The sequence below is a fragment of the Tiliqua scincoides genome, chromosome 1 (assembly GCF_035046505.1).
Source record: "Tiliqua scincoides isolate rTilSci1 chromosome 1, rTilSci1.hap2, whole genome shotgun sequence".
In the NCBI taxonomy this organism is placed as follows: Eukaryota; Metazoa; Chordata; class Lepidosauria; order Squamata; family Scincidae; genus Tiliqua; species Tiliqua scincoides.
The window spans coordinates 32,997,347-33,010,245 of NC_089821.1; the positions used below are offsets into that span (position 1 = coordinate 32,997,347).

General features: G+C 42.4%; 1 protein-coding gene across 1 annotated transcript in view; it reads left to right on the forward strand.

Moving 5' to 3' along the window:
• Positions 1-12,899, forward strand: part of ABTB2 (ankyrin repeat and BTB domain containing 2) — a 171,078-nt gene that overhangs the window by 100,787 nt on the left and 57,392 nt on the right. The window lies entirely within an intron of this gene.

A 12,899-nucleotide genomic window follows, 5' to 3' on the forward strand; every position in this document is an offset into this window, starting at 1 on the left:
GCTCCTTTCTAGCATCTGGAAAGTTGGACATACAGTTGGCCTGTCCCTTGCTTTCTTCTGCATTCCAAGGAAAAAGAGAACCCCAGCCAAGAAGCAGAACTCACCCTTGGCAATTTGTCCTTCCACTGTTTGCCAGAGAAAAAGAAGAACTGATGTCCAGGCTCTTTTCTTCCTTATAGTTTATACCTTTGCCAGCTATCAGGACTGGATGCCAGTACAGGCATGTAAAAAAAAAAAAAATTCCACCCAGATGTTATCTTATTAAGAGATACACACTAATTATGAGTGAACCCACCCTTAAAAATGACAATATAAATGGAAGAATACCATAGCAGCAAGTATAAGTAAACAGGCATTTCAGCATAGCCACGTTCATGCCAGACATCCAAGAGGAACCAAGCAGTTTACTGGAAATGATCCATTACTAACTAGGTCTCCTGAAAGTTACCAGAGGTATTGTTATGGCTCATTCTTTAGTATTTGATCTAATGTGACTTTGAAGTGCAAGCCTTCAAGTGTACATGAAGCCTTCATGTATACAAGCCTAGGCATGTACAGTATACTCAGAAGTAAAATCCACTGAGCTTAATGGGAATTACTCCCAAATAAGTGTATGTATACAGCAGCTGTCTTGAAAGTGAGACCGCTGCATACCGACAAGGGCTTCCCAGGCACAGATGGCACTTACTGTTGTACAGGGGATCCTCCACAAAGTACCTCCATGAGCCCCCAGTCTTAGCTGCATCCAGCTGCTTCTGCCTGGAAACCCAGGCACAAAGCCTGCTGGGGTGTTGGAAGCCAGAAGCAACCAGACATGGCAAAGACTAGAGTCTGCTCGCCAGGCAGATGGATCTGCATGGATGCAGGATCCGACCCCCAGGCCGCAGTTCGAGTGGCCCTGCTCTAGCGTCCAGGATGCCTGCCTGCTTTTCAAATTCCTGTTCATCCATCATGCATGGAGGAGCAGAAGCATTTGACTGTCAGTTTGATATTGTGTTTTACACAAACACATTTATCTGATCAGAGAAGCTCAATGGTAAAGCTTGGAGCAGTATTCAAGTATCCCATTCTCAGACCTGAGCCCCTGCCTGTAGGCTGTATTTATTGTCAGTCAGAATTTTCATTTTGTCCATAAAGCTGGTGTCACATCATCCTGCACCTTTTAAAGCTTCTCTCTCCATTTGTCCATGTGATGTTTATAGCCCTGTAGAGGGCTTTTACTTTTAAATGAATCTTATTGGAACCTGTAAGCTGGAAGTTTGTAAAACCAAGGTGGGTGCTATGAGTGCAGCTGCCTTCTTACCACCTTCTTATGAGTAAGAAGGTAACTTCTTATGAGTTACCACCTTCTTCTTTAGGCTGCTTTTAACTCTTAATTAGGGAAATCTAGATGCCAGAGGCAACATCTGCTCAATACTTCTATGCACCTTACAGTATTCTTAAGGCTGTGTGGTAGATGACCTGCAATTATTCTTGACTGCAGAAATAACCAGGAATGACAAAACCAAACAAACAATTTTGCTGGGCTTTTTGTAAGGGACCCACAAACTAGTTTATTTTATCTTGCAATACTAACCAAGTAAACTGACTTACTGATTCCTCATCAGATTGTGACTAAGCCCTTTTATAGGATTCAAGCTCCTCCCCAGCTATTCCTTCTGGGGAGGAAGTAGGTTCACAGCCACTTCCTAAACCGCAGAGAGCTATGACTCAGCTGCTAGTCAGTCCCTTGACAAGTTCTTCTTGGTGGTAACTATTACTGAAAGGTCTGCCACATTATAGGCTGTAACTGATAAGCATGCTGACTATCAAGAAAAATTTCTTATTTTCCCAGATTTGTAATGCTGTAATGGTCATTTGCTTTGTAATCAGTTATACAATATGAACACAATACAGTGGAAATTATGCTGCCTAAACCTCCACGCAGGGTTCTGTTTCTTTAAAGAAGCTTGTGTAGGAGTGTTCTTAGTGGATTTTGTACACTGAAGCCATTGCAAGATAACTTAAACTTAAATCATTATACAACTTTAAATTGATCCAGTGGTATATGCAGCACAACTGCATGCATATCTAAGTCCGATTGAGCTCAGTGGGCCCTGCTCCTAAGTAAGCATGCGTAGGATTGCAACCCTAAATGAGCTGTGTCAAAATTTCCAATCTCGGATTAAGTTGTAACATGGGCTCTATCGTGTCTGCCAAAACACTTAACAAATCTTTGCAAAAAATGCAAGTCAAACACTCCCATTTCATTTCTGATCTCAAAACTCTAATTATTGTAGAATAATAATTGCAGAATAAAGCTGTAATCTTTTACACATTTACCAAGGAGTATGGGACATGCATTGGATTGTGCTGTAAATTATGGTGGAACAGTGTGGTATAGTGTCTATAGCAGTGTTTCTCAACCAGTGGTACTCGTTCCACCAGTAGTATTTAAGATGGTGTCAAGGGATACATGAAGGACCCACAGATCCTGGCCACCTGGGAGTGAGAACAGCGATGTAACCCAACAAGCAGTGACAGGAGGCTTGGCTCCAGCGTGCACTTTTGCATGCTTGAAAAAGCCCCCCCCCCCCAATCCACCTTGAACTTCTTCTTGCACCACTCTGATTTCCCAGTCAGGAAGTAACTGGCGATGACCTCATAGGTAGTACTTCCAATAGGTGGACCCTGTAAAGTTAAGAAATGCTGGGCTAGAGTATTGCATGTACCTCCCAACAAGGTAGGCTGTTGCAGGTTAGGTGGATATAGTGATTGGGTGAAGGTCACCCAGTTAACTTCATTGCTGAACTAGGAATTTGAAGCTAGGTTATTATCATCTGGTGCCCAGTTTACATATGAAGTAGGCAGGGATCAAGCATTTATTGTGTAGGTGATTCACAAGCATACTGTCTCATTTGAATGCACTTGCCTTTGTCACATAGCAGTGGCATACCTGGTTGTGGGCACAGATTGGTGACATGCTCGTTTTAAGTGCAAAAGGGTCAATGCCTGTGACAGCTGCATTTCAATGTGATAGGTATGCTGGAACACTTATACAGCTCTGTGCTTTATCCTTGGCCCACAGCATGTATTATTTAGGCCTTAGACTGTGGTGACCCAGCTTCAAATGCTCATTCAATCATGAAGTTCATTTGCTGACCTTTATCCAATCACTTAAAGTGCAAATGTATGCATTTGTGTATCGAATTGCAGCCTAAATTGGCCGAACCTGCCTCACAAGGTTGTTGTGAAAATAAATGTAGGGGGAAAAGCCGTGAATGCCAGCCTGATCTCATTAGAAGCAAGGAATGACTTTGAAATGGGAAATAAACATTAAAAAGAACACCTTTTGTGATGGTGATTCTGTGTTGGAAAGTGTGACTGGATTGATGATTAATATTGACTCATCCTTCAAAACTTGAATAAATTGCTCAGTCTCTCTAAATTGCTGCCATTCACTAGAGCAGCCATTTTCAACCTTTTTCAGCTCACTGCACACCGACAAGGCACTAAAATTGTCAAGGCACACTACCAGTTTTTTACTTACATTAAATCACTTCATTACAATTAATTGTTAATATAATTAATACAATTATATTATTACATGACAAAGAAACTCACAAGAAACTTGGAGAGGAAAGTATATGTGATTGTGAAAAGGATGAAAAATGTTATTAAAGTATTATGCGAGAAAGTGCCGGCAAAGAGAGGTCAGACTGAGCACATAGGAGAGCTGTGGGGTGAGGGGCAATGAAGAGACATGAGTGAAACAACTACAGGATTCAGCTGGAGTGGGGGGAAGAGAGAACTTGAAGCAAGTGATTCTGAACCTTTGGAAGGTGCGGAAGAGTGAAGGGAGTGACAGCAAGAGAGGCACTGACTGCAATTATGAGATTTGGGGGTAGTGTGCCTGTGGGAGGAAGTGGGGTGGGGAGAAGTGCCAATTGTGACACTTTAACTCCTGTATTTAAGGGGAAAAAAGTGTGACCAAAAGCCCAATCCTAGGCATGTCTACTCAGAAGTAAGCCCCATTATAGTCAATGGGGCTTACTCCCAGGTAAGTATGGAGAGGTTTGGGGCCCAATGCCCTTTCCCTAAAAGGCAATGCAGGGAGGGTCGCTTTGGGGAGTTGCAGGCAAACTGTGGCAAGGAAAAGGGACTTTCCAGGACCCTTTGAGGCAGCCAGTTCTTAGGCTGGTGGCCTCAGACTCACTCACTTCATACCTGCTTGCCTGCTCCTCACTCACTCCACCTGACAGGACCTCCTCCAAGCTTCTCTGGTCGCCCAATCAGTGCGCACAGGAGGCAAGGACTTAATACCCAATCCTAGGCGTGTCTACTCAGAAGTAAGCCCCATAATAGTCAGTGGGGCTTACTCCCAGGTAAATCAGGATCGGGTTGCAGCCTTCCTCTTGCTCAGGAGCAAGCCACAGCAGGAGGTGCAAAGCAGCCTCGACCAGCCCCTTCGCTGGCTGCCTGCTCCTTTTCCTTCTGCTGCGCGTAAGGCTCAAAGCAGCTGCTTCCCCCGCATGCGTGGCTGCTGCCTGTCTGCTCTGATCTTGCGGCACACCGGAGGCAGCCTCGCGGCACGCTAGTGTACCGTGGCACAGCGGTTGAAAAACGCTGCACTAGAGATTAATATCTCTGTAAGGACTGAAGTCTCAGATCCAGGGTATTGCATAAACTGGAAGTTTTTTTTGTTTTGTTTTGGTGACACTGTAATGGAAACAGACCTTGTTTCTGTTTTTACAGTATCTGCTCAGGATGTGATGTCATTGATGATGTGATTTTGAGTCTGAACAATAAGCCTCCTATCGGGTCCCTGGTTGAGCTATTTCTGTTCAACGTTGCATATACACAACAGGGATCAAAATGTGTACACCTGTGGCGTGGGCAGAAATGGGTTAAATAGCAACCCCTCATAATATAACCTTGCATATTATGAGACGTACAGCTGAATGAGATCTAAAGGCAAAAGAGGCACTACACATATGTCCATTCTGAAAATCAGATGCTCAGATAAATGAGAGTTCATGTGGCTCGAGGCAATGCAAGAGGACAGGGATGTGAATTAGGACAGTTAGAAATTTAGGACACCCCAAAGTTCAGATGAAGGGGCTAAAAAGGGGAAATAAATTGAATGAGACAAGGGTGCTGGTGTAAGCACAGTCATATGTTTATACGGTTCCATGAACTGACCAGATCCATATGCATCAGACACCACAGATGAATGCATCCGTTCTCAGCTGAGCTGTGTTGAAACAACTGTGTTGAAATTCAGGATATCCAAGACTTGGTTCTGGAACATCATTTTCATCATATTTTTTTTTATCTTAGGAAACTTTAAAATGTTTGATACCACTGTGTGACTTAACGGGGTGTGTGTGTGTGTGTGTGCACCATTGCTAGAAAGATTTAGTACCTGTAATGCCTTTATTTAAAAACTTGCATTATCTAAATAAAGTCAGACTATCTGTTTTGAACCAACAATCACTAGACTTTTTAAATGCCTACCTCTGAAACTGTAGTTCTAAAACTGAACCTGATCTCTGAATATAGCATGTCTGCAATGTTTACATTTTGATTGTAAGCTTTTGGGGGGCAGGAACTTGTTTTTGCTTGTATAACCCTATAAATGCAACACAGTTGCTCATGTGTTCATCTTACATACCCATAACCGTGAATCCAGTACATTATTATGGGTTTTAGATACATTGGAGTTAGAACAGACAAAAGAAAATATTTTTTTTACCCAGCATGTCTGTGGTACTCCTTGCTACAGGATGTAGCGATAGTGTCTGGCCTAGATGCCTTTAAAAGGGGATTGGACAGATTTCTGGAGGAAAACTCCATTACAGGTTACAAGCCAAGATGGTGTGTACTGTCTGAGATTAGCTGGTCGCTCATCATGAGGGCTGGGTAGGAATTTTTTCTGTCACCCGAATTGGTCTTGGCAGTTTTTTTGCCTACCCCGGACTGGTGATGGAGGGACGGGGGTTCAGTAGGTTTCATGTTTTGAAAATTTGTCACTTGTGTTTAATAAAGCGGCCAAAGTTAAATCTCAACCGCAGTCTACTGTCTTCATTGGGATGTGCAAGGGTAAATGGAAAGCCAGATGCAAGGGACTGACAGCAAGATACAAGTATTATGTGGTCTTATGTGCCCCTGAAGCATCTGGTGATCCGCTGTGAGATATAGGAAGCTGGACTAGAGAAGTCCTGGGCCTGATCTAGCAGGGTTCTTCTTATGTTCTTACTTTGTTGATTAGGAGCAGCCATTCTTAACCTTTTTTTGCTACAGCCTTTAAGGAGCTCTTCTCTGGTTTCAGGGGCACCCTGTCAGACACAAATGGATAAACATATAATTATTTATTATTGAACACCAACCTGTGGCCGCCTTCAAATGTGCTGGGGCTCCCCAAGGGGCCATATGGCTCCAGTTGAGAATAGCTCTATTAGAGGTTCTATTCTCAGAACAATCAATAAATGATCTATGATTAAGGTCTAGTCATAGCTCATATAGACAAGAAGAGTTGAGCTTCACTTCTTAGTAAGGTATTGGAAGATTTAAGAGGAAAGAATATGAGGCCCCAGGAAATGGGTTGGAGTTAGCAGGTGGGGTTTATGCCTTAGGAGGCCGTACTGAATCAGTATTTTAGAATGCACTAGGGACAATGCATGCTTTGGTGTGATGTGGAAGGCACATGAATGGAAGCCCTGACCAGTTGTGGTCTTTTAAAATACTTTGGCACACTTTGTATGAGGAACTCATTCTTGATGGTTTGGCCAAAGTCCATCATGCTGTTGTGGTTTCGTAGATTAAAATATTCAGCTTGCTACGGAAATACTCCTGTGCTGGTCTGTATTCAGCTGCAGACACTTAACAAGAATATTGACAGTATAATAATTATCATTCTTCATTGTCCAATATACGTTCTACTAAAGTAGTATCAAAAATGCATATTTTAAAGCAGAATGTGGTTAACAGGTGTAGAATATCTAATAGTTGTGTTCAGAGTCAAGAAATCAGAATCTTCAAGGGGTGTCATCGGACTTCCCAGTGACTGACCTAGAGCCAAAAATAGTGTACAGGTCCAGACTCCCTAACTGGAGATTCGGAACCCACGGTTTTAACTAACCACGAGTTCTGAACCCACAGTGGAAGCCAGACCTGAGCTCCCAGATGCCTCCAGGGATGCTCTCTGGTGGCATCTGGGATCCTTTCTAATGTCTATAGAGGCTGCATGCGGCTTCTACAGGTTTCAGAACATCCCTGCCCAAGCAGTTTAAAGGGTGCTTCTGGTTTTTGCTGAGGTTCTGGTTATGTTCAGAGTCCCTGTGTGTTGGAACCCATGGATTGCATTATCTGTGGGTTTCAGTATCTATGGGGGGGGGGGTCCGGGAATGGATCCCCCACTGATACCAAGACTCCACTTGTATTTAAGAGAGAAATGTGCAGAAATGGGATATAGCAACAGATAGATAAGAAGGAAGACAGATGGCTGCCTAGCCTCTTGAGGGCCTAGTTAACTTTTGGAATATGGAATTGTGCAAGAATGTGGCAGTCTACCTTTTAACCAAGCTAAGTATCTCAGCAAATTACTGTATACCTATTACAGTTACATTTCAATAGCTTAAGAACATAAGAACAGCCCCACTGGATCAGGCCATAGGCCCATCTAGTCCAGCTTCCTGAATCTCACAGCGGCCCACCAAATGCCCAGGGAGCACACCAGATAACAAGAGACCTCATCCTGGTGCCCTCCCCTACATCTGGCATTCTGACTTAACCCATTCCTAAAATCAGGAGGTTGCTGATACTCATCATGGCTTGTACCCCATAATGGATTTTTCCTCCAGAAACTTGTCCAATCCCCTTTTAAAGGCGTCTAGGCTAGACGCCAGCACCACATCCTGTGGCAAGGAGTTCCACAGACTGACCACACGCTGAGTAAAGAAATATTTTCTTTTGTCTGTCCTAACCCGCCCAACACTCAATTTTAGTGGATGTCCCCTGGTTCTGGTATTATGTGAGAGTGTAAAGAGCATCTCCCTATCCACTCTGTCCATCCCCTGCATAATTTTGTATGTCTCAATCATGTCCCCCCTCAAGCGTCTCTTTTCTAGGCTGAAGAGGCCCAAACGCCGTAGCGTTTCCTCATAAGGAAGGTGCCCCAGCCCCGTAATCATCTTAGTCGCTCTCTTTTGCACCTTTTCCATTTCCACTATGTCTTTTTTGAGATGCGGCGACCAGAACTGGACACAATACTCCAGGTGTGGCCTTACCATCAATTTGTACAACGGCATTATAGCTGTCAGTTTCCAGGTACAATTCCAAGTACTGTTTCTCAGGGTACATGTTCTACCATATGAGGATAAAGATGTTGAATAGGGCAAGTTAATAAGGTCTTAGCATTCTTATATGAGTATTAAATTTGTAAATTTGGATACCAATTCATTGTAATTAAATTTTGCTTTTGCATACATTGCATGTTCTAAATCAAATAACGTAACAATCACAGCTAGCCACTATCTTTGCAGTCTTGCAGACTGGGATATTTGCTTCTTTAAAATCACCTTCAACAACAACAGTATTTATATACCGCTTTTCAACCAAAAAGTTCACAAAGCGGTTTACAGAGAAAAATCAAATAATGAATGGCTCCCTGTCCCAAAAGGGCTCGCAATCTAAAAAGATGCAAAAGAACACCAGCAGACAGCCACCAGCAAAGACACTGCGGGGGTGAGGTGGTCGAGTTACTCTCCCCCTGCTAAAAAGAGGAGCACCCACTTGAAAAAGTGCCTCTTACCCAGTTAGCAGGGGTTCAATGATTGTCTTTAGAAATTTATTATTTTAAATCCATTTAAATTAATAGATATGCAAATGATTTCGATTTGTTTTTGTATTGATGGACATAGCAATTTCTTCTATGGCATTAAGTGAGGTTTTCTTTAGTTGGTTTAAATAAAATTAAACTGTGTTTGAATGTAGTTTTTTTATTATTAAAATTGAGTAAATGCATGCCTTCAGGGCTTTCTGAACGTCACCATTTTCTCAAATGTTTTTCTTTCAGTTTAATTTCCTGAAACAGATGACAGTTTTTCTTTACTTTGTTTTTTTGTTCGGTGCAAAGGAAAAATATGTGGGAAATTTTAATTTTATTTGAGTTTTAAAAACTGGTTTAATGAGCAGCACATAACACCTTAATTTCTCCCCGTTCTTCCTGACCTCTGCCCTGTGGTGATCCATGATCACCAGTCCACAGGGTATAGTCTTTCTGTGCTCCTTACAAAGCCAGAAGCATTAGACTTTAACTCACACTCTGCAACCAGAAGTCAGGAGGGAAAAAGTCTAAGTGTTTCAGACAGCTCTTACTGGATACCATCTTAACCTCCAAATATCAGACAATTGTCACAAGGCCTCTTAGAGCTGACAAGGTAAAGATTACTGGAAAATTGCCTTTGAATATCAATTTCAAATGCCTTTGAAATTGCCAAAGTCACACAGAGCTCTAAGCAGCCTCGGAGATTTGCACTCGACAATACCCTTCCTTTTGAGTCTGTACAGCATCTAAAAGTGGCTTAAGGTTTTTCAGAAATTGAGATTTGTAAACTGAGTGACTGGGAGAAGGCAAGGAATAATGTTGATATCTATATGGTTTCAGCTGTTTTGTTTGTCATTTACCTGTCCATACGTTTGGACTGGAGTAGGCTACAAATTGAATGAATGTAAAGCAAAGGCAGAGAATTTCTCTGTCAAAGGCTATGAAGTGAACAGATTAATGAAAAGTGAAGTCTAAGGTAGCCCTGATTGGTATGTTTGAGTGTGCATTTTATATGTGGTTTGTTGTTTTTTGTGTTTTTTATTAGTGGGTTCATTGCGACCGTGTATTTATTATGTATGATGCCAATAAAGGTTGTCGGAATTCTAATTCGAATGAAAAGTGATGAATGAGAGTGAAATAATGCAATATTTGTGGAATAAAGTTTAGCGGACCATCTGATTCTTCTAATTCCAACAAATTATATCCTTTTTTTCTTTTTTCTTTTTTTGCACTCCATCTTATTTTGTTGTAAAGATTTGGCACAAAATGGTTACTGAGCCCCAACTCACTTTAAAATATTTATTTTCATGTTTCATAATCAGAAACAACTGTTTGTAGCACCGTGGCATCAACAGAAATGGGCTATGTCAGAATGCCAGATGCAAGGGAGTGCACCAGGATGCAGGTCTCTTGTTATCTGGTGTGCTCCCTGGGGCATTTGGTGGGCCGCTGTGAGATACAGGAAGCTGGACTAGATAGGCCTATGGCCTGATCCAGCGGAGCTGTTCTTATGTTCTTAGAAGCAACAAATAATGAAAAGGCTTTCTTTCCCCCTCTCAAACTGATTTTGACTAAGGAAACTGGAAATATTTCAGTTTGCTTTAAAAAGTATCAGGTTTTAGACAAGAATTCTTAAAAAACTTCTAAGCTGGCAAAACAATTTTGTCTTCTAAGAACTGGCTTACTGGAACTCCACCCTGTCGCGCCAGTCTTTTTAACAGCACTGGCAGAAAGAGCCTGTAAGCAGGTTTCCTGTATTAAGTGAGGTAGAATAAACATACCTTATTCCCAATTGCTGTTTCAAAGGCTTTGAGGAATGCCAGAAACTAATTATTTTTGCTCGGTTCAGTATTGCCCACCGTATTACAAAGAAGTGCAAAATGCTGGGTGCAGTTGTTGTACAATTAATTGGCAAATTTAACGATACATTTACGGCCAGAATTCCAGAATCTGTTTGAGAAACGGTGAGAGATACACACCATCCCTGTCACAAGTTTACATGAAATGTATTGCGAAGGTAACAGTCACAATCCAAGACCCACGGAAATAAGTTGCTTTAGGTACACCTCACTGTGCTGAAATGTAAGTGGCAAAATCCCCCATAGCATGGATTAGTACAAGTGACAAATGAGTTTTCTGGTTGTCGCTGATATTCTTTTGTTGTTGATGATATTAAGATCAGATCAGCATTTTGTCAAACTGTGGGTCGAGACCCGCTCAGTAGGGGCTGCATCCTGCAGGTGGGGGGCAGTCACACAGGCCTCGCCAAGGTAAGGCAGTGTTTGTTCCCTTATCTCGGAGTTGCATTGCCCTTAGCTCAGTGCTGGAAAGTTGGACTGAACCCTCACTCAGTTAATCATTGGGCCTGTTCACTTGAAAAAAATGTAGAAACTGCACTTTAATTTGCCTCACCAGCTTAAATCCTTCCAGAAACTCATCTTTTAAAAAAGAAAAAGCTATCAAAATTCCCTGGAGCAAGAAGAACAAGAACATTTTATAGCCATTCTCTTTGAGTACAACCACCAGTTTCTGCTTCCACTTTTGCTAGGGTTATGTGCTTCTGAATGGATTTGATAAATCAGCTAATTTTTGTCTTACCACTGCTGTAAGTTTAGTTTGTGTGTGTTTGTGGCTGAATGTGGGAAAAGAAAGAGGAATTGCTGGTGGGGGAGGAGGTCTCCACTGTATGTTCCTAGGACTTTGTTAGGCTGCCTGTGTTACCACTATTTATTTGCAGCTTTCCAGGTATTCAGATGACACTGAGTGGTATACAGAATTCACTGGCAGGGATTTCTCATTAGTTCACAAGGATGTACAGGGGCAGCAACACAGCAGATTACAATTTTTTTTCCTCAGAATTCCCAAGAGGTTCTCAGTGTTGTCATTGTCGGCTGGGCACTGGCCAGCCTTTGAAGAGAGAAATGAAATCTGTAGCCAGATTTGAAAGGGGAACAACATGATAAAAAACTAAGATATCCTCAAGTACTCTGCTTTTGTTGAATCCTTGCTTGATGAGCACAATACGTACATGTCTAGAGGTCATTTCAGTTGTCGAATGAGGTCATCCACGGGACCAACATTTCTTGCGTAGCTGCTTGCCAGTTAACTTATTAGAAAGACAGCTGAACTGTTATCGCTGTAAGAGATATTCACATAGCTACAGCAAACAGTGACCAGATGTAAGGAAACATTGGCATATGTTTCTAGAAATATCTAAACCTAGATATTTAGATATGTAATAAAATAAAAAGACTTCATTCTTTCACTATCCACTTTGGGCCAGATTGGACAATATGAATCCAATCTACTGCCCTGTATGGTTAGAGAGAGAGATTATAAGAACACTGTGGGGTGCCCTGTAACCTCCAGTGCCTCCCAAGAGGGGAGATCTATGTTACTAGGGAAAAGGTAGGACTTGACAATCTGTGGTGGTGGGCAGTTGTTCAGATGTAGGCTTATTTGCTGCTGGGATGGAACTTATTGAAGACTCATTGAGCAAAAAAGCAACAGGCCTTATGTAGCCTTTGTCACAATCAAACAATCCCTTCACTTTCTCCCCTCTTGTTCTGTGTGTTGGGGTCCCATTTCTGTCCTATCACCATGAACTCCTTCTAGTTATGGCAGTGAATCTCTGTTGGCAAGAAGGGCTGTGCCCTGCTTGGAATGTCTACAAAACTCAGCAGCACCTTGATGCATCTTGATGGGCTTATAGTGTCCCTTGGCCATTGGGAGGGCAGATTTAGACTGATCCTAGCAGCATCTTGACTTCCATGTGTCTCTTCTTTCTCCCCTCCTGACCCATGCTCTTTCTGCCTCCTGCAGGGCCTCTGTCTTCATTCCTACCTTGTCCTTGTGCTTCTTGCCTCCCTTCTTTTTTGAACCCTCCTGTCCCTCTAAACCTTATTTCCTCTGGAAGCATGGTCCCACCTTCCCTTGCTGGGCCTCTATAATTCCTCAGGGTGGACCTACAAGAAAGCATAAGATACGACTCAGATATTTGCCTGGTCAACCTTACTCAGTAGCGGACCTCCCATTCACTGAGTGGGGCAAATGCCCCAGGTGCAGAACTTGCGCGCCTCCAGGACCGCACGAG